This window comes from Patagioenas fasciata, chromosome 13, assembly GCF_037038585.1.
Source record: "Patagioenas fasciata isolate bPatFas1 chromosome 13, bPatFas1.hap1, whole genome shotgun sequence".
In the NCBI taxonomy this organism is placed as follows: domain Eukaryota; kingdom Metazoa; phylum Chordata; class Aves; order Columbiformes; family Columbidae; genus Patagioenas; species Patagioenas fasciata.
This window is the reverse complement of record NC_092532.1, coordinates 18,062,756-18,084,551: the sequence shown is the minus strand read 5'-3', so window position 1 is coordinate 18,084,551 and position 21,796 is coordinate 18,062,756. Positions and strand designations below refer to the sequence as shown.

The window sequence follows — 21,796 nt, the reverse complement described above, 5'->3', positions numbered from 1 at the left end:
GGAAAACTTAGGGTCTCACCCTAAAATACAGAGAGCCCAACACCCGAAAGCCAGAGCAAAGCATGGCTGCTGCATTGGCTGTAACCTGCCAACTCTTTCCTTTCTGACCAAGCACAACTGGTATTTTCTCTGCTCTGAATTTTAATTAATGATGGCATATTTTGAGCATGGTACATCCAGAAGTGGTGATAAAGTAGTTAGATGAGCAAATGAGTCTACACATGCTGCACAACTACACAGTGACCTCACATGTGTTGGGTGTTGTACCATTATTTTCCTCGTGACAAAGGGTTTGAAAACCTGTAGGTAATTTAGTGTTGTTCAATGTTTCTATGTGACTTTGATTTTGCTATGGTTTTGTTCTTAGTTGATTTGCTGACTTTTTCTCAACGCATTACTGAAAATGTTTTTTTGAATCTGAGTTTTGAAACACAAATTGGTTCACCGTAATTTTCTTAGTACTGCTTTTGACATGCAGAATCTGGTGAGGCTAAAAAAATACTAATTTATAGACTCAGTAAACAGTGCTCACTTATGACCTTTCTGCACAAAGGCTGTCTGCTACAGAAGCCCTATTAAAGACTTCTAGATGCCTAATACAGTCCCTCTGTGTGTTGGTGCTACAGTAGGTCAAGGAACTCCTTTTAGTTACTATTGAGATTCACTTTGTAGTGGCATTTCAAAAAGGCTGGAAGAGTTGCCCTCTACTACATGCACTGTATAATAGCTAATTTGAGGTCTTTTCAGGGTAAATGATTCTGTAATGTAAATATAAAGTTGTGTTTTTAAACCAAAATTTAATGGAGAAAATGGAAAGTTTACATTTTACTAAAAATAAAGAAGATACTAAGACTAACAACAAAACAAAATTTCTGAAACAAGTTGCTTTTTCTTGTTGAAGAAAAAATATTTTTAAAAAAACTCAAATTGCATTTGAGAATGCAAATATCAAGGCTTTATGTTAAGCTCCTAGAGGTAGGTAAACCTTCATTGTTTTTTAAAACATAAATCACAGCAGAAAATACATGTAATACTGAAAAATAAACTAATTACTTAGATTTTTTTAATAATTAGATCTTTTCATGAAAATAACCATTAAATATTTGTGTAAATATGTGAATACAAGCACCAATTAACTGTAGGGAAAATTCTTCTAAAGATACTTTTCAATGTTGCAGTTATAATTATCAATTAGTCTTATTGAAAATGTTAATATTACCCATGGAGACAGAGTAGTAGTCCACTGTGTGATGTCTATGAATCAAGAAATAAATCTTACTCATGAACATAGACATACAGCTCTGTAAGACACTGAGCACTTTGTCTCTGAGACACTTAAATACACGCTCACCTTAAAAACAAAGCAGGTGTGTAAGTGCTTTGCTGGATCAGGGCCAGCACCTTATGAGAGTGACCTTGGAGGAGTGATCCCCCTCCCTGCCCCTGGTGTGATGTTGACCTTGCTCACAGCAGAGGTGCGTGGTTGCATGAAGCCACGGTTCTTCTGAAAGATCCGGCTTTCAGGTACCATTTGAAGCATAGAATATGTTTTTCTTTTCATGTCTTTCCGGAGAAGATGGAGTGTTTGAGTCTTGATAAAAAGGTGTGATGTATACAAAGTATTGTGCAGCATTTTACTTAGGAGTATAGGTTCCCACACCTTCTGTTGTTCTTGCTTTTAAGTAGTTTACTTAGGTTAGATGTAAGGAAATTGACTATTTTATGAAGACTTAGAAAATTACAGGGAACTTACACTTAAATATGTTTCAATACAAATTAGGAAACATAGGACAGGGTCCATACTAGGTCCTTTTGCTAAAGAAATATATCATGTTCCTGGTTTTATTTACTTTGTCTGAGATATAAGATAATGAAAACATAATGGATCCATTCAGTTTAGTTATGTACAACAGATAATTTAAGGTTTAATTTTTCCAGTTCACGTTCCCAAAGTGTTACTGATTTTATAAGAACACCAGCCAATAGTAGACGTCTTAAACTGTCATTTGAACAACAGCTCTTAGCATAGTTCAGATACACAGGAAGAAAAGTTCCAGCTTTTGCATACTATTGTGTATTATTCTCCTGGGTTTCATCATATCCGTCATCATTTGTAAAACACACAAACTAGAAAAAGGGTGGCCAAAAATACTCAGATTGTGTTGCACTACTATCTAGAGGGATAGAATTTAACTCACTTTTTCCAAATTTTGTGGTTTTGTACTTGGACTCAAGGCTTTTTTTGTATACATATATCCCTACTGGTGGGTGAAGCATGGCACCTCATATTAAATAGAGTTTTTAATACAAAAATACAGTATGTATACCTCAAGGCAAAATCTCTACTGTGCATTGTGTCTAATTTTTATTTATTGGCATAGGGTCCGCAGCAGTCCTTACAGTTTTAAGAACTGTCTTCACAAATATATCTTTTCTAATTTTTGAAAATCACATTTTCGGCTCTACATTGTAAAGAATGGAGAGCTTAAGATGATACCAGAGGACTTGACAATATATTATGCCAGGGAGTGACAATTTAAAAAAAAAAAAAATCCCATTCCAAGTGTAAGTTTAAAAATGTAACTAAAAGCCTTCATCAAAGTTTAAAGAGCTTCTTGCGCTTTTAGCATTTGCTTATTCTGATTTATTGACAATGACACACCTAGCAACAGTCATTCCTGCTGAAGCAGTGAAGTAATGGACTTCAGGAGAAAAAGAGAAAAACAAGTAGGTGCTGCACACAGGAGAGAGGCCGCTGATTACAGACCACTAATTTGTTATGCACTCTGGCAAATCAGCAGTGATTCATATGACAAATAAGGAGAAAAAATTAACAGCTGTCATGTTGTGATGTGTTAATTTCCTGACAGTCTCTGCACTGAAGCCAATTACTGATTTAAGGGCAGGGAGAGAGAGCCCTGTTCAAGCTTCTAATTAGGCTTCTTCAAGACTAAAAGGATAAAAGCAAAAATAAGAGCAAGAGAATGAAGCAGGTAGCCACAGCTTCATAAAGCATACATACTTTTAAATCCTCAATTAGATAGCTTTAAGCTTAAGTGTGTTTAAGATAGGAATTTAGAAACATTTATTCACTTTTATCCACGACCCTGTGTTTTAGTCTGTTGTGTGGTAATTGAGAGATACAGCCAGCCCAAGGGTCCGCGTTGCCCTCCTTCTGCAGTCGTCCAGGTTCCTGGGTGTAATCTGCTGGTAATACCTTTGTTTAGCAATGTCAACACCGATTCATCAGCATGCTTTAGACGCAACCGGTAGAAGGACATTAACAAGTTCGCTAGTTCTTTTGATCCAAAGAAGGGTCCTTGTAGCTTAAGGGAGACATAATTACTGTTTAAGGGTCTGGCTGTGACTCCTGCCCTTACACAGGCCGTCCTTATTCTCACGAGAGGACCAGGTGGGGCTCTGTGAACAACAGCCTCTCGGCTGCGTGTGTAGGGAGCTGAGCTAATTCTGTAAGCTACTGCATGCCTTTGGTTTGAAGCTAATTGGAAATGAGAACAATCAGTATCTGGCATGGTGGGGTCCAGTGTGAGGGAGGACCTGGAAAGAAACAGTTGTGTTGAGGAAATACCAAGATAGCAGGTGATTCATGCAATGGCTACTATATGATTATGAAAGGAGCCTGGTTCAGCCACATAATGCAAAGTGCATTCCCCAAATGTCCCTAAAACAGGCAAATAAACTGGGTATGGGATCAAGCATTGCAGTAAATTAGCTGATTTTGTAAGAAATATTTTAGTTTCTTAATGTAACACTTAAAAATTAAAACCAGGTTTCCTGTCGACCTGCAATTTAAACCTACAGTATAAAATTATCAACTGACTGGAAAGAGCTTTTGCTTCTTTTTTGGCATTTACTCAAAAGTGACGTGTGATATAAAAATCAGGAATTAGTCACTAAAAAGGAAGCATGGATTTGCTCCAAAAGGAAGGAGCGATTTCATCCACATAATATTTTTTATTTCTTATTTCATATTCAGATGGTCATGGAGAGGCACTTTTACAGGTTTCTACCCAAGTTTTTCAGAGCTCCCTTCTGCTTCCTAAAAGGCAATTATGGTATAGCAGCCATGTCCTATTTTTGCATTATGGCTCCCTTCGTTTGTGTTTAAAATACGTCTTTCTCTTGCTTCATCAAAATTGCCTCGAATCTGGAGATGTGGCAAAAATATAACTTCCCTGGAAATTAAGCAGCACTGTGATGTGAATTGCTAAAATCACTGAATTTACATAAGGAAAGAAAGAAATGTATCCAATAAAGTACTTCAAAGAATCTCATCTGTGATCTTGGTAGGAGCTGGACGTGTCCTTCCAAGGGTGCAGCCTAGAGCGGCTGCTGGCCCTACTGCTGCATGTGAAGGCCTCAGCCTGGGCAACAGAGATCTTTACTTTAATTGCACGCTTAACTTTAAAGTACTTGGTCAGATATGTTTGGTCCTGTCTTTAAAATTAAGTGCTTCTGATTTTGCACAATCTGTGATGAAAGCCGCCTATGCCTTGTTACAGAAAATCAGCTGTGTACTTGGAGTCTGGAAGTTTCTACATCAGTGTGTCTGACATTGTTGCCCCCTTTTTCTCCTTACTCACTACCTAAGCTGGGCCTAATCGTGCTTTCTTTGGAGTGGCTGCCTACATCGCAGGCTGCAGAGCCATGTAAATAAATTGTCAGGTAGGTCTGGGATAATTTGGGTATTCTGTTGTTACAGCATAGCTTCTACCAGCGACCCAAAATCTCTGTGTGGTATTTGCGTTAAACATTTTTTGTTCTTTTTTTCTGTCTTTGAGGAATTTAGAAATCTAAATTAATGTCATTAGTGCTTAACCTGCTAGAAGTTTGCACCATAACAGGATAGATGTTTATTTTTAATAGTTATTATTCATTTTAGTAAATTTTATTATAAGGGATTGTAGGTATTCTATAGTAAGAGACAGTAAGACCTTTCTGACATTGATTTTGCTTGCAACTTCTTCCTTATTCTTGATGGGATGGATAAAAGTAATTCAGTCTCCAGGCTTGCTCAGTCCTGATCTACTATCAATTCAATTGAAATATGTCTACATTGAGTGTATTATCTTTTTCGGAAGGATAACTAAGTGAATGAAGCACATGCAATACTTATCTTATCACTGTCCAAGCTAACTTATACTTTATTGATTTATAGTGCCCTTCATACGCGTAAAGGTGTTCTGCACTATTTTATGCACATGGACTGCTTCAAGCACCTTTGAAATGCAGCCACTCCTGCCATTAATTTGCTTTCCTACTTGATTGTGCCCATAGTCAACTGCTAGCTCAAAGCAGTCTTAAAAACCCTTTTCAAGATTCCTTATTACAGTCTGTGTTAGTTATAAGAGGCCAAATCCCTGAGTCCTTACCAATGTATTGCTTGACTTTGGGAGCACTGCACACTTGTGTTGAGTGTTGCTCCTCCTGGGCATGACTCCTGCTCCGTGCCTCCTGCTCTGGAACATATTGGCTTGTTCCTTGTTAAGTAACATCAGACTGCGAAGGGGAAATGGTGAACTGGGGGTAAAGAGATGTGTATGATCTCCTGTAGGATCTACACAGATGCAGTAGGACGTAGGTAGGATTCTTGCATGATCTTCCCAATTTCTTCTTCTGTAAAAGAAGAAATTCTTCACAATCTGACTCTTGGGGTGTATTTAGTCCTCACCCCAGGAATCTGTCGTTGAAGTCAGTGGGTGTTTTGCCTGAGTAAGTATTGAGTAAAGACTGAAGGCTTTGGCCTAACATTATATCAAATATGGCCTTCCCAAATTCATTAATTCCTGTTTTAAAATTATATTGTCCATATCTCTTTTTACTGTCCCTGACCCCTTTTGCACGCTCACCATTAACACTCCAAGTCACAGATACCTGGAAATGTATTCTATCATCAGTAATACATTCACCCTGACTCATATTCATAACCCACTCCAAGGTACCGGGATGAAGAGCATGGCCATGGGTTACTAAACACTGGATTTATAAAATGCGAAGGAAGAAATATGCTGCACTTAAAAGTATCAGAGCACATTTTGCGGTGTGCTTGATCTCTTACATGTGGTCTCATGCCACAGTCTGCATTAAAAGCGATTAATAATATTAACTCCTGTGTGAGGAGCACTGGTGAATTTTACCTATTCTATATATTTTACTTTTCATGTGATGATGAATAAATTAATCCCATTAATATTTAATTAACTTTAAGTTGAAAGGTGACATCTAACTTAGCCAATTTACTGTTCTGTAGCTGGTTTAACTTTGGATCATGTGATTTTAATTCTTTCCGTATGACCAGGTGACTAAAAGAAAAAAAAAAAAAAGGAAATGCACAGATTAATTTCATTCTTTAACCTTCCTAATGCATCTGCTTGCTTGCATCGAGTCGCAGACAGCAGATCATCACATGATTTATAGTAGTGACCGCTGCCTGCATCTCTCAGGCTAATGACACATACACTAAAGTCATTGATTTGTATGAATAGCCTCCGCTCTTCATTTATCACAATTTAATGTAAGAGTTTGCAATGCAGAAAAAAATTTCACATGGGAAGCATGGCCCCACAGGCCTGACCGCTAAGTAGTTATGAATCATTTGCTGCCTTTTAATATATAGACTGTTCTGTTCCTGAAAATGCCCTATAAGGTCGTATTTCTTTACAGAACATCCCTACAATTAAAAACTAAAAGTAGATGTTTTAAGATAAAGTATATACGATGCATGTCCAAGTTAAACCTTTGTTAGCATTTTCTCTTTCTCTTTTTGTAACGTGTAATAAAAAGTCAAGTTTATCATTGATGCAAGCACGGACAATTCATTTAACTTTGCCAGTGTTGTACCTGGTTTTGTTAGTCCAAATTTGGCCCATAAAGTTTATTGATCTGACTTTGTAGTACACAGAACTCTAATAAGAATACTAACCTGAAATCAGAGAAGCACTCTGAGCAAGTAGGATTTGCCAAATTGTTTCTTCCTCAAGATAAAAAAAAACCACAACAAGTTAGAGTGTAACTTAGAAAAGAATTAATGTTTTTGCAAATATATTGCTTAGAACAGCTTAGAATGGCTGCATCTTAATTATTCTTTTAGATAAGCCTGTACATTGTTTTTTGTCTTTTAACAGAACCTGAACTAGCTCCTACATTGTTTCATATCATAATTTTAAATTGATGTGGCAGGTCAGATATAGATTAAAAATATGTATATTTATATCTAATACTACAAGAGAATGCAATTCATAGTATTAATATAAGCATTGTCCAACCCATTTGTTCAAAATTAGAGGTAAGAATAAAGAAATAGTCACTCATTAGTAGTGTTCAGAAATTGAAAGTGAAGACAGATGTTCATTTCTGATATATTTATCATAGCGTGAAATATAACCAAGGGTATAAGTCTGTTTTCATCATTTTAGATAAGAAAGTTGGTATTAATAATCACATATACTATTTGAAATTTAGAAAAGAAAATCTGCTTTTTTTAATCTTACACTATATATCTGAGATTGTAGAAATAGAATCAGTGTTAGCTGTAAAGGATGTTATGTCTTCCCAAGGACAACAACTCTTTGTAAAGAAATTAAAGGTTTAGCTGTTGTACGCTTTCCCCTCACCCCCCTGTTTTTAAATATTAGATAAAAAGCCTCGTATCAGTGTTTTGGAGTTCTCAATACAACCCTGCAGGACAGAAAATCACTGTTTTCATTAGAGAAGAAAAACTGAAGTGTAGTGTTTGTGGTTCCAGAAATAGGTACTTAACAAACAATGATATGAAGTTCTTCTGGGAAATACACACCTTATTTTCCATCACTTGTAGTGTGAAGCACGGAAGCAGTATTTTGCAGGAGTCAGAGTTCAGCTTATATATTTTCTTTTTTCTCAGGTAAAAAATTTATAAATGAAGGGAAAAGACATGCAGTATCACAACACAGGGGAAGCACATATCCCAGACATATTAAACTTTTGCCTTTATTTCGTTAACTTTAAATGCTGTTGAATTCTAAAGTGTTTGGCAAGGTTTTCAGATGCACAGCAAAAGTGCGATAAAGTTTCTGCTGTACCCGTCACTGACAGTCAATTCTCCTTAAAGATACACTTTATATGCAGACACATTTTGAAGATTGAAAACTATGCATTTTCTGAACTTTCTTTTTCCTGTGTTGCTTGTAAGGGACCATTTGTTATACAAACAATATTTAAAATAAAGAAAATGGTGGGGAGGACTTGTAATGATCACTCTGAAAAGTTTTGCGTTTTATCTTTAGATATTTTGCATACCAAATCGGAATTTTTTTCATTGTTAAGCTTATAGTTGAACTCATTGAAATGTTGTTAAAGCAGGTAAACATAATGATAACGACTGATATGTCCCAAACTTCGGACGTTTTTAGCAGGGCTCAGTTGTTAACAGAATAAATTGTCATCATGGTAAACACTTTATAGATGGGATGAATACTAATCTGTGAGCAGTGTAACTCAAGAACATTAGTCAGCCTTTGTGACAGTCCAAAATAGTTGGGTTTGTACAGTCTGTCATTCAATACATCATATTTGTTTTGCATTGGGATGAGAGGTTGAGCAGGCCTGATGCAGGTTGGCACTTGATGAGAGTGTTCTCTGGCTTTTTCAGGAGCACCAAAAACCAGTCTGTTTTTTTTATACTTGAAATAGTGGCAAACAGCTTGCACTCCACAGATGAGGCCAGGACTTCATCATAAGGTTCCACAGAGGATCCTCTAGAGGAGCAAAATATTCCTCTACTCATTTCCAATATGAAGATGATATTTATCTCACATAGCTATTGGGAAGTTTAATGTTCTGACAACGTGTTAAACTTTCATGCTAAAAGTACTTTTATACATGCTTACTATTTGTGTCTCTGTTTAAAACGCTTCTGCAATTTTAAAGCTTGCTTTCAATATTTTTCAGATACAAACTAGTTTGTTGGGGTTTTTTTCAGGATGTAGCAGTACTCTGCAGAGACTATTATAGCTGCTCTGCATGTAAATGTACTAAATTGTTCATACATGTAGTTTATGCACATATGCACAGCAGACTGAAAATTATGTTTGAAAATTTTAGAATATTGAATTTTGTTGTAGTGTTAAGGAAGTACTAACAGATACACCAACATTCATACATTTTATAAATATCCGTTTATTCTGTCATTGACTGGGAAAATATAGTTACAGTATGTTAGTAACTGCCATATCATGCGATGTACCTTATAACCTCCTGGCAAACATTTCAAGAAATATCCCTAAGAAGTAGAGAAAACCTATCACAACCTGCAACATCTTCTTTTAATGTGTAAATATGTAAGCAAAAACTTGTTCTCCTACTGCAAGATAATATACTTAGAAGTGGAACTGTTTAAAGGCCTGCATCATAATATAAACAGGAGAACTAGAATAGGGTTTGATATTTTGTTTGACTTCACACATGAGTTAGATATGAGACACCTGCTTAGTTCCTCAACTGTCTCAAAGGTGGTGTGGAAACAGGATAAGCCTTCCATATTTTTTCAAAATTATGTCCTTTTATCTATATGGGGAGGTGTGTAGCATATTTCTCAGGATTCTGACAAATAACAATAATGATATAATGTAGAGATCTGGCACTTGGGAGATCCAGGCAGGTGGCCTGATCTTATTGTTAAAGAAACCAGTGACAAATTTCCCTACTGACTTCTGTGGGAGCAGAGTTTGCATTTGAAGTTAAATTTGGGTGGATGTTTTGTTTCATTGAAGATTTTATTATTTCAAAACGCAGTTGTGTCCTGGTTTTCAGGAAATAAATGAGTAGCTGTATTTTTTTGCAGAACGATATGTATCATCTGCATGTTCTTTGCAGTTGGGGAGGGGACCTTTGGGGTGGTCTCTGGAATTGTGAGGCTCCTGTGCTCCAGAACGCTTTTTGCAGGGCAATCTGCTACATATTATAGCAGGACAGAAGGAAATGAAGCCAAGGCTTCATGGCTGTCACCTGGCAGCAAGGCTGCCCAGGAATGAGGTGAGCGAATTTCAAGGCAGCCAGTGAGATGTGAACTAGTGTAGTGTAGCAAATGGTTGAGTTGTAAAAGCACTTTTAACCTGCATTGAAGATCTGAAATCCAGATTCCAGGCTGCATCTGACCTGCTTTGGCCATAACTGAAGAGAGAGGGGCTGCAGAAGGCAGCAGGGGGGTGAGTTTAAGCCGACAGGCCCCCGTGGGCGCTCAGCATGGGCAGGTCTCCTGCCAACCATGCACCTTTGCCTGGCCATTGAGGACATCAGTGAAGAGTTTTCTACCAGAGCCTTTTCAGAAGGAAAAACTGCCCCAGTTAGATCCAAGTTTATCATAGAATGATTTAGGTTGGAAAAGACCTTTAAGATGATCAATGATGGTTGGTTTTAAGCTATAGTCTAGTTTAATGCAGCCACTATACAACTAAGAATGCAAGTTTTAGTTTGTCGTATGTGTAGTGGAGCAAGTACACAAGAAAAGTCTGCAAAAGAAGGTTTATTGTAACTAACACTGACACATTAATTCAAACTGCTGAATAAAAATGTGATAATGTTGTGACATTCCCATGTAGGTTCCATGAAATAAGATATGCTTTACTTGCTAGTCTGAACTGTAGTCCAGTCTTGTCACCCTTCACTTTGAAGATGGCTGGAGTTCACAGTAGTTTTGTGACTCCAGATCATGCGGAAATGTTGTAATGCTGTGACAGATTAGTTCAATTCCTCTTAGAAAATGTTGAAATAAGAAGGGTGTAAAAGAGGTTAAAAAGATCAGAAAGACTTATTTGATTTGAATTCTTTGCTATCTTTGAAAAAAAAAAAAAGCATAGCAGCGTATATCCCTTTATCTTTAGAGTAATAAACTGATCTAGGCTCCATGAACGTTCCCTTTGAGCTCAGGTTCATGAAGTTACTTCTGAAAATATTTCCAGGGCTGCAGTCTAGGTGTTAGACATTGCCATTAATAGTAATGAGGATGATACGTATGTTAAGTGCGGACTTTCAACATTAACTTTGAATTTTTTTGGGTTTGGTATGTTTGAAACATCCATAGCACCTCGGTATCAGAGCATCGTGCAACAATTATCAATTTATTTTAATTTCCTGTTTAAAATATTTAATAAAAAATCTACACAAAGCACATTGTTTAGCCAGGAGATTGGAATATTTCCCTTTTCATCAGCTGCATTCTCTTGGGTGTATCTGTCTCGAATGTCTCTCCTGAGAGTGAACACCAGAGGGTTTAGATTTGTGTTAATTATTTGAGACTGTCAGAAAACCCTATTATTTACTTGGTAAATGTGTATTTCCCTAAGATTATAATCATTTTGGCTTTTTTTTTTCTCCTTCATTCTGTGTTTTTCATAACATTTTAATTATTCCTGTCATAGGTGCTTATTACTTGGTGTCTGAGTGCCATTGGTTCCCTAAAGCGAATGATTCTTAAAAAGTTTTTTCAGAATAAAAGAGCCCAAACTTCAGGCCTGATTCAGTGAGGCACTTGGCCATTTGGCTGTTTTCAAGCATATGAGTGTATTCAGCCAGCTGGATTAGCCACATGCCCATGGGCAGGTCTGCCATGCTCATGCCATCTCTGCTTCAGTCTTATGCTAGTGTGGTTATGCAGCTTCCAAACTGCTGTTGGCTCCTCTCCAGCTGTGCAGCTCCACACGCACGCACAGCTGGGGTGCAGCTGTCTGCACCTGACTGCCTAGGCATGCCCTAAGGCACATCTGCACTTGTGCAGCCTCCACTACTGCTTCAGCTCCTCAGACTCTTCTGAGTTTTATCAGAATGTTGATCTTGGACCAATTAAAATAGTATTTGGCCGCACGTCAAAAATAGGCTGTGCCATGTCTTGACTGCCCTTTGGGGTTTCCTGAGTCACAGTCAAAACAGAACATTTGACAGAAGAAAGGGAGAATGCTAGGGCACCCCAGCAAGATGGTAGAAATGAACTCTATCCTGGTTTCATATTGGGTTCTGCAGAACACCTTGTGGCCATATGTTACACATGGTATGCAGTGAATAGAAGTGCTCCTTATTTGAGTCCAGAGCAAAGCACGACATGTGATTTGTAATGGGAACCCTTGTTCATCCTATTTCTTTTCTAATCTTTGCTCCTACAGTTCACAGGATTCTCTCTTGCAATACAACCAGGAATACACTGAAACTGGCATTTTTCGTTGTCGAAGAGTCCCTATTTATTTTGATTTTTGAGGTCCGCTACACTGCAACTGCAATCTGTTTTGGCAGTGTGCAAGAAAAAGGTTCTATTGATTGTACAAACCTTGTTGCACGTTCTTGAATATCCAATTTGGTGTCTAATCTGCTATGTTCATTCACTTCTTTTATAGAACATGTCTAACAGCTTTGGGTGGCCCCAGCTATTTCTCATCTTGCTAGCAAATGTGCCTGTGAATTTTAGAAATGTACTTTAAGAATTTCTAAACAAAAATAGCATTAAACAGAAGTTGATTCTCTAAACACATTCACCGCACAAGTGATAGAAAACTAACTGTAGCTGTGTAACCGGTCCTTAACAAAATTATTTGAGAATTCCTCTGTTAAGGAGCCCCTAGCTGGCAAAACCATGTCTGTTCTAGCCTTTCTACCTACTGTTTTGTGAGCCCTAGGTTATGTTTTCACTCTGTGAACTACAATATAGAAATACTCATGTTAGTTCACTAAACAAGTAGGGCCAGCACACTGGCCAGTTAGGGTACAGCATAGTGCTAACCAGCTCACGCTGAGATAACTGGTACCCCTGCGCTGAGTGATGCAGTGTGGGTGTATGCTTGGTGTGCCAAATGAAAAAAATCATCTCCGCTTCATTCTGTTTATGCAGAATCCTCCAGCTGGTGGCACAGAGCATGTGAGGAATCACTGGAATGATCTGGAGCTTCTGAAGAACCAACCTAAATCATTCAAGGGTAGTCCGGAGGACCAGAAAGTATCACTCGTAACCCTTTTCACTAAGGGAACTTGGGTTTTAAAGGAAAAGTTGCCAAATGACACATTCAGCAGTTAAAAGACAAAAGGCAATGAGAATGTACATATTGTAAACAGTTTCAGGCCTTAAAAAATTACTTTCCATTGTGAAGCTGACTGAGAAATTAAAAATATCTTAAAATAGTCTGTATGCATTATGCTAGTCACTTGCATAATGTTGCACAGTTAGAAGGTAAATTCATATGTTGTAGGTTGGAGAGGAACATAGGAAAGTTGCACAGGTCATACCTATTTTGCTATTGCTATAAAACAAGCAGCCATTCCCAAATATTTAAAAGTTTCTGAATCTACTTATGCATCTACTACCTACAGTTCTTGTTTGTTGGTTTGGTTTTTGTTCGGTGCCTTATTCCATTTCCTCCAACCCACAGATGTGCAAAGAAATAGGTTCTCGAGAATACTCAGGATAATTAATCTTGCAAGTACAATCTCTTCCTATACAGTCGTATTTTGACTCAAAAATAGTGTAGCTCTCTCTCATAAGGAATAGTATCATACCGTCACACTATTTTTTTGACATCCTGTAATTGATATTATTATCTGTTGCAGATAAAGTTTGCTCACTGGGTGGCTGTGCTGGTGTAACTGGCTTTGGAGGGGGGATGAGCAGCCTGGCACAGAAAGAATGAAGCCATGGAGGCAGGCTGCTGCCATGGGTGACTCAACGAACTACGTGAACAGAGAATTCCTCTAATGAACAGCAATATGCCAAGAATTGTTCTCCCAAATGAAACCACAAATGCTTAGAAATTGTGAGTATGCAACACACTTCAGCATCTGTTCACAAACTACCTACGAAAATGAAAAAATGAGCTGAATTAACCAGTGTTATTCACAATTAATTATTTGATCTTCTGTAGTAATGGCTATTTTTACAGAGCCATCATTAAAGGAAATATTCCCTTTCCAAGTCTATGATCTGTGTATCCTGCTTGCTAAAAAGTAAAACTAAAGATCCTAATCTGTTGCAGCATTTTTTACTGGGTTAGTAGTTGGACAAGTGCTGCAGGAATGATGAACATTGTGAAACACATTCGGTTGTTTTTATAGCAGCTGCTCAGGATATTACCTAGAGGTTTGGAGTTCCAGGGAGTCTGGAAATACTTAATGGAAAGTAAGAGAGAGAAAATACAAACCAAAACAACAAGAAAAAAGCGGCAAAATATGTTCTGATATCAGGAGGTAGTGGTAGAAGATCTGATTGGCACCTGGCCTGTTGATTTCTTAGAAAAGTCAGTGAAGACAGGCATAGTAAAGATGCATATAAAAAGGCTAATATTGTTCTTTCTCAAAAGATGAGCACTGCCACAAAATGAAAATCTGTCAAACATAGCCAGTCTCCCTAGACACTTTTGGAGTGCCACCTGAGATACAGCTTGTTTTGCTTCAGAAGATTCTAAAACTCTGCAAGATACAGCTTTAGAAATATAATGATGTATTTTTCTTATAACTTTGGGCTTATATAATTTTACTAGTTTCTCCCCTGTAGTCTGATATCTGATGTCCCCTAATCTCTAGCAATAGTCCCTTCACTGATTCCTTCCTGCTACAATTTTTGTCTACGCTACCCATAAATCCCCATAACCCCAAATCTCCTATTTTACACTTGACTGTCTCTTCTGCTACCTTTAAACAGTCCTTGGTGGCACCACATTCATAGTCACTAATCTGGCCTGAGTTCTTCCAAGGGCAGTAATGGGATGGGACAGATTCATTTCCAGATCTCAGGAACATTAAGAAGTGGTGGCCACCCTGGATGAGAATAGCATGTAATGAGATTTTGAAAATGTTGAAAGACTGTGGTCACTCTCTCTGAAGGGAAAGAAATATCATCTTTCCCTTGACAAAAAGCATAACACGGGGAAAGAAAGGCATCATCTGCTTGTTTTGATGAGGATGTGTACAAATCCAGCATGTTTTGTTTTGCTAGTGATTCAACCTTCTCTAAGAGCTGTATAGATATGCTTATATGTAGCAAAATTAAACACTTTGAAGATTTTTAAAATTAATTTCCTACCCCCTCCTCCAAGAGACTCATCCTTCCTCAGCCTTCTGGCCCCTAACCCTTTCTCTTACCAACCTGGAGACAAGAAGCTCAGATACCATTTTACTGTCCAATAGTAACTGGCAGGAAAGTGCTAAAAATGTGCATTAATTGAGTGTGGACTGCAGATGAGTTGAATAACATAATGCATTGACTTGTGCTGTTCATTAGACTTCCTGATGCAAAGGTGGTTTCTGCCATAACGGTACCTATGTTTTAATCTTCTCTCACAGAAAATTGGAGGAGGAAGATAAAGCACTGTGCTGTGTAACTGAACTGCTTCATAGGTGCTAGAGTCCTGAGGAATGGTCTTAATAACACCTCCAATGGCACATGCTAAATTGTGTTACAAGAAATTCAGCTTAAATTTCATGACTCCCAGGGTACCTGGTCATTTGCAAAAACAGGTTAGCATACATTTATTATATAGATTAACAAAACAAAAAAATGACTAAGTAAGTTTGAGTGCATATAATTAGCTATGAGGATATTGCTCATTTTCATGTCCCATATAAACACTTCACATTTTTTTCTTTGCTTTAAATGCAGAAGGTCTTAAAAAGGTGGGGAAAAAAAATCAGTTCTCACCCACTGTTCTGAAAAATGGACCCTATTCTCTTCCTGTGACACTGGCTAATGCTTGTCTCTGTTGATCAGTGTAGCACTGCAATGGAAGAGCAGTTTAGACTGGAAGCTCCATCTGCTATCAGCAAGACACTACACGCCTGATGTCACATTTCCCTGCATCTAGTGGTATGGAGAGGAGAAGACTGCAATGGTGTTTGGGAGAACGAAGAGTTATAGTAACGAAAGCAACATTGAGTAAAGGAACTACAGCAAGGTATGGCCATCTCGGTATTTTAATCTGGTTGGCAGACTGGAGTAGCAGCCTGGTACACGCTCTGGTTGAAGTGGATGAGTACAGTGGTTTTATACCTGCTGAGGAAAGGGATAGAAGCCATGCAAACATGTGGCAGAGGCAGTGACTTTCCACATCTTTGGGGTAAAAGGCTTTGCATGTTACCAAAGTAGGCATGGTTCTGTAATGTGCCTTCAAGGCACAAATGAAGACAAAGAAGGTTGAGTTTCAGCTGTAAAAAATGACAGCAGGAGGGGCTAGATACTTTTAGAGAACCTGACAATGCATATGTCAAATCTGTGTTTGCAATGGGCCCAATACTGCATCCAACCAATAACTTGTAATAATGTTTCTTCTGTGAATGTTTTTAAGATGCAAGTTCTCATTCTGTAGTTCTTCTGTAAGAAATATAACTCAAATGGGAAGATGTTTGTTGTTGTGGGGTTTTTTTATTATTTATTTTAGACCAACTGATTTTCTACACTTGTGGTGGGAGAAAAATATTCTAACATGTTTATTTAAAATAGTGCTGTATTTTTTGAATTCTACGAAGTCAAGGTATCGTTAGTCATACAGAATTTCTGGTTCTACCCAATTCATCCTTGTTTCACAGTAATATGTTTGGTAACAAAGAGAAAACTTGGACAGAGACTTCATGTTCCTTGTCTTCACCAATCTCGTGGCATTGTCACAGACTCCATTACCTTCTTGTGTTGCTCCACCCCATCCTGTGTTTTCCCACTCTGCAGATAACTGGGCTCTGTTGTGATTGATTTACACATTGAACATTTACTCTAATTATTGTCCTGTCCTTAGTTACGCAACAGCACCGTGCCTGGCCAGCTTCAAGACATGGTGAAAATCTCAGCGCTCGGGCCTGGTGGATTTCTACTTCTTGTGTCAGCCCTCCCAGGTAGTGACAGGAAACAGTATCTCCCAAACCTGTCAAATCCATCACTCTTCTAGTTCAAATGTTGACAGGTCTTGGTAAAGCGCAGTTTAAACAGCTCTGTTCTCTGTCACTGCCATGACAGCAATACACGAATCCACAATCCCAATGATTCTAGAAACAGACAGACAACATGAACTGTAAAAGCCTGATTCTGTTAGAGCTTACTTGGATGAGTATTTTAAATGGAATATTGTTGTGCTAACATTTTTGAGAATATTGCATGTCTCTGATCCTGAAGCTCTTGTTTATTTTCGATGTCTTGATTCCTTATCTTGACTCTTCAAATATTCTTTATTTTTCTTGTGGCTACCTTTGCTTGAGTTTCGAAGCCTTTTACTAAAGATGCTGCCACATTGTGTCTAGATACCCAATAATGTGATCAATCACTACTTCCTTTCCACTGAGCTGAATGCCAAAGTCACAACTTATGTTGTCTGAAAGAAGGCAATGCCATTTATTATCTCACTGGCGATTAAAGATAGAACCATATTTACTGTAAGAAGAATCTCATGGCAGAAGCCTTTGAATGCTAATACCATCCCATAAGAAAACTGGGCTAAATATTAGTGAAGACAGCAGTATCTGTGAGCATGAACACCCGGTTGTATATGTAATTACCGATTTGACTGTGTAGTAATGCACTTGAAGCATTAGCTAAGTCAAAAAACGTGGTTTTTTTTTCAACTGTTCTGATCTGCTGTACACTGCTCCTAATAGGCATCGTCTGAAGTTCTGTGCTCTTTTTTGACTCAGGCTTCTGAGTGTTTCTAGTGTACGAATTGTTAATGGATCTTGTTATAGTGAGATTAAATTTCTGGCTCATGAATGACCAAAGGAAATGAGTTCCTGTTTGGCTCAGGAAGAACTGTTTTGCCAGTCACCATCTCACAGGCTGAGTATTTACCAACTAAGCCCTAGCTAGCTACCATAACAGGCTAGTAAATACTGATATTCATCTTTAACAGAGGTGATACTGAAATTTCATGAGTAGGAATAATGTTGTTTTTTGACTAAACGACATTTTGTGAGTTTTCATAGTTCTGTGTGAATTGTTTCTGATGTTGCTGAGGACTTGTTACCTGTAATTGAATGTGTTCAATATGAAGATGCTAATGGTTAGATTTAATTTTCTCAGGTTTCTGAAAGAGTTGTTTTAATTTTGAACTTTAAGAGCACAGTGCTTCAGATACAGGGATAATTTGGTCTGCGGATAATATATTCATAGGACTATTGGTTTGAAAAAAAGTTGTGGATTTGCCTAAAAGTTCAAGGGATCCTTTAAATTGATGTCTATTCCATTCTAAAGCTTTTAGAGGTTTTTTCATGTGACTGACTGTCTAGGCACTGAGTTTGAAAGTCACTCCGGCCAAAGCCAGAAACAGGCTAATATCTATATTGAATTATTTAACGTTATGGAGTTATTGGTAATAGCATTACCATTGTTCCTAAAATACTACTGTTGATTCCAAATATCTGTTGCATTGCAGACTCTGTGCAGAAGTACACACATTTCTCTCTTCATGTATGATGATCTTTTCACAGACAAGATTAAAAGAGTGGAATTTCTGTGCAATTTTCTCCCATTGCCCTAAAATTTAAAGTATGTGGAATATAAGCACCAAAAGAGTAGCAGTAGCATTTAAGCTTCTAGTGGGTAAGCAAATCTGGCTATTGCACTATGTTCAGGTGCATGTCTCTTGCAAGATGAAGGCATAAATCAGTTTTCAGTTCCTTTGATACGGTGACATCTCCCTGATGAAACTATGGAACAACATTAGACAGGTTTCTCAACACCTCCCAGAAGGCTGTATAAAATAGAGTTTCTCACGATAGCCTCCTTCAGTTTTTAATATTATCTCTTTTTCTGTGGTAATAGTAGCCTATATGCAGTGTTTTCACCCCTTTACAGACTGATAATGAGTGAATGTTCATGTGGTCTGTTACACAACGCTAAGCTCTTATTTCACTGTCTGCAGTTATGTTCAGTAAGTACAATATGAACATCATCTCAATTAACAGAGTACCTTTAGGGCTTTTCTTAGCCAACTATTCTAGCACGCTTGTCCATACTGTCATCAGCACCTAATCAACTAATGATGGCTGAAAATGAGGAAGGCCAATCCCAATAAATCCAAAGGATAGTAATTTTTCTCTTTTAATGCCCTTCTCCCTCCTTCTTCCTTCTTCCTACGGCACATTGCAGTAAATTAATGTCATAGTGGTTATTACAGTAGCGCTGCTATGGCAAGTATTCAAGCAACGATCCTCGAATATTTTACCTCAGCATTTATTTGTCCATAAAATAAAATAGGATTTATTACAGTACTCTCTGGTTTGAGGACTGCATGGACAGCAGCTGTGACAACTCCTTATCTCCACTACAGGTAAAGATATAGGGGATGCTTCCCTGAAGCTAAAGAGGAACAAGGAACAAAGAAGTCAGTCAACTGTGTAACCATAGTGTTACACAAACGGGTAAAAGAAATATAAGCCTGAAATAAACTTTCTACCTTGTATGAACCCCAAGAAAAATCACTCAGTAATTTTTTTCCTTAAAAGGTCTCAGTAAATTAAAGGGGTACTCATTGCTTTGGAGACTGCTGTGTCCAAATCAGATACAGGATTTTGAGATCAAAAGATGGAAAGACAAGTGTGAGGAATTATATTTGAAAGCCCTATTATGAGAGAGCATAAGAGAAGAAATCACGAATTAAAAAAAAAAAAGTCTTGGTGAATAAAATTTAACAGAGGTTTGTGGCAAGTGACGTTCACTTAAAAAATTAATGATTTTGACTATTTGAAAGGCTCCACCTTACAGAAAAAGCTCCCAGATTATAAAACATTGGTTCTGAAGCCAGCCTTGTGGAGATACAACTGCTGGCTTAGATGTATTCACATTTTCAGCTGTATGTAAATTTCTGTGTGTCATTAACATCTCTGAGCTCTGTAATTAGGTCTCTCCTGATCTGGTTATGGTTTCTGTACATTATGAGTATGTAAGCCTCTCTAGGGAAGCACAAGGCCAGCCTTACAGGGTTTCCCCTTTCTGTTCCACAGTTTTGCTCTTATTTTTAGCAAGTACATCCTAGCAACTGCTTGCTTTGACGTTACAGTGAGATCCAGTGACAAATGTGAGAGGCATTATCAGTATTTGCCAGCACAGGTCTCTACCAGAACACCAACACTGGAGCAGCTCCTTCCTTCAGAGACTCCGGACTTTTCCTTACCTGGCACTTCTCACTTCAAATCTATTCTCTCAGTGTTTGTGTTCCTCAAATTGCTCTCCAATTTCCAATTATAGTTATGATTCTACTTGTGCATCTGGTTTTTGGTAAAAGAAACAGATATTCTTCCAATGCAAAACGTGTATGTAAAAACCCAGCAGTGTTTGAAAGAATGTTCCTTTCTGAATAAATATTATGTCACGAAATGAAATATATAAACCAAAATATTTGTCCTTCCGTTCTGCTTCTCACTGGTAAGCATCAGAGAGTCTAAGTACAAAGGGAAAAGTGGTTTATTAAAGGATGTTTGCATTTGGATTACTTTGTTCAGAAGGCCTTGTCTTATGGCATTATATCCAAGAAACACGGTCCTCGGTATAAGGAAGTGCTCGTTCCATGGCCTGGCTAAGCAGTTTCTGCTTAGGTATAACAAATATTGCATAATGAAGATAGAAAACCAATAAAGAGGGAAAAAAAATAAATACAAAATTGCTTAGAATGAGTTCTGTGTGTAATTACTTCCATTTTTGCTAACTACTGTATAAACAACGCTTTTAAGAGGGCAAATTAGAAAATTGAAGACAAATCTGCTTAGGGATATAGCTTCAATTTATTACACAATGATAACTGAAAACTTTGTTTCTGCTGTGTTGCAGTCAATTTCCACTGAGCTCTCACTCTGAATGTGTGATTAATCATATGAGCACTGGGGTTGCCAATAAATACCAAAACCTTAAAACTATAACAACTTGCTCATTTTGTGCGGTCATTCCAAATAGCTAAACAACCAGAAATTGTCAATGTACACCGAGATCAATGCTCCAGGGTTTCTACATAAGATTGATTTCCCTCTCTGAGGATTTCATCTCTCTCATCAACAAAAACATTTTGTCCTCCCTAAATAATCCAATCGAATGCCATCCTCCTGCAGAACAGAGAGAGGTTTAAATTGTTTGGATTAATCTCTGCTTTGAGGTGGTCTGGAAAGTCTCTGTAACTTTGTCAAATATAGCCTGGAGGGAGAACTGCTGTGGTTTGATAGGTGCTAAAAATAAACAAATAATGAGCGTGTCTAAAAATTATGTTGTGCTTTAAAAATAATATATGTGGGAGAAAAAAATTTTTAAACCTCTTGCTTCTAATGCAGAACATAATTGTCAGTGTATTCCTTCTTTTTAAGACCTACAAGCTTCTCTTTATTGGAGATGGGGAAGGAGAATGGGAGCCCTGGGAACAGCTTCAGAGGAGAGGACAGAGAAAGGGAACTGCAGAATCCCACAGAGATCTTCCCAGAAGATGAGCAGAGCAAATCAGAGATGAGGCCAAAGGAATTGTTACCACTCATAACCTCCTTTCTACGGACAGCAAATACACAGGTAAGGTTTAATAGAAACACACCGACTAGTTGAGATTTCAATTCTCTGCCTGCGACTCCTTCAGAAGACAGTTTTGTACATTGGCAGCTGGGAACGACGAAGCGGAAATGTCGTTTCAAAGGAAGCTTTGTAGCCAATAGGGCAGGTTGCAGCCCAGCATTATGACAAAGACCACTGTAGCACGGATGACTGCTTTCCGTAGTTTTCTTGTCCATTATGCAAAACAGCCTTTCCACAGTCTGCCTAACATTGTAAATTGGACCAATGGAGATTTTGTGATCTTTATCCAACATGTTCTGGAAG

The 21,796-nt window shown here is 37.9% G+C and overlaps 1 long non-coding RNA gene across 2 annotated transcripts in view; it reads left to right on the top strand.

Moving 5' to 3' along the window:
- LOC139829058 (uncharacterized) overlaps positions 1 to 21,487 on the top strand; it is a 147,126-nt gene extending 125,639 nt beyond the window's left edge. Inside the window, exons 12-15 of one of the 2 annotated variants that reach the window (XR_011741277.1) lie at positions 12,875 to 13,078; positions 13,588 to 13,790; positions 15,740 to 15,923; positions 21,298 to 21,487. This is a non-coding gene — a long non-coding RNA (uncharacterized lncRNA). The remainder of the gene's footprint in view (positions 1 to 12,874; positions 13,079 to 13,587; positions 13,791 to 15,739; positions 15,924 to 21,297) is intronic. The other variant, XR_011741278.1, reaches the window with a different exon arrangement.
- Positions 21,488 to 21,796: the final 309 nt, after the last annotated feature.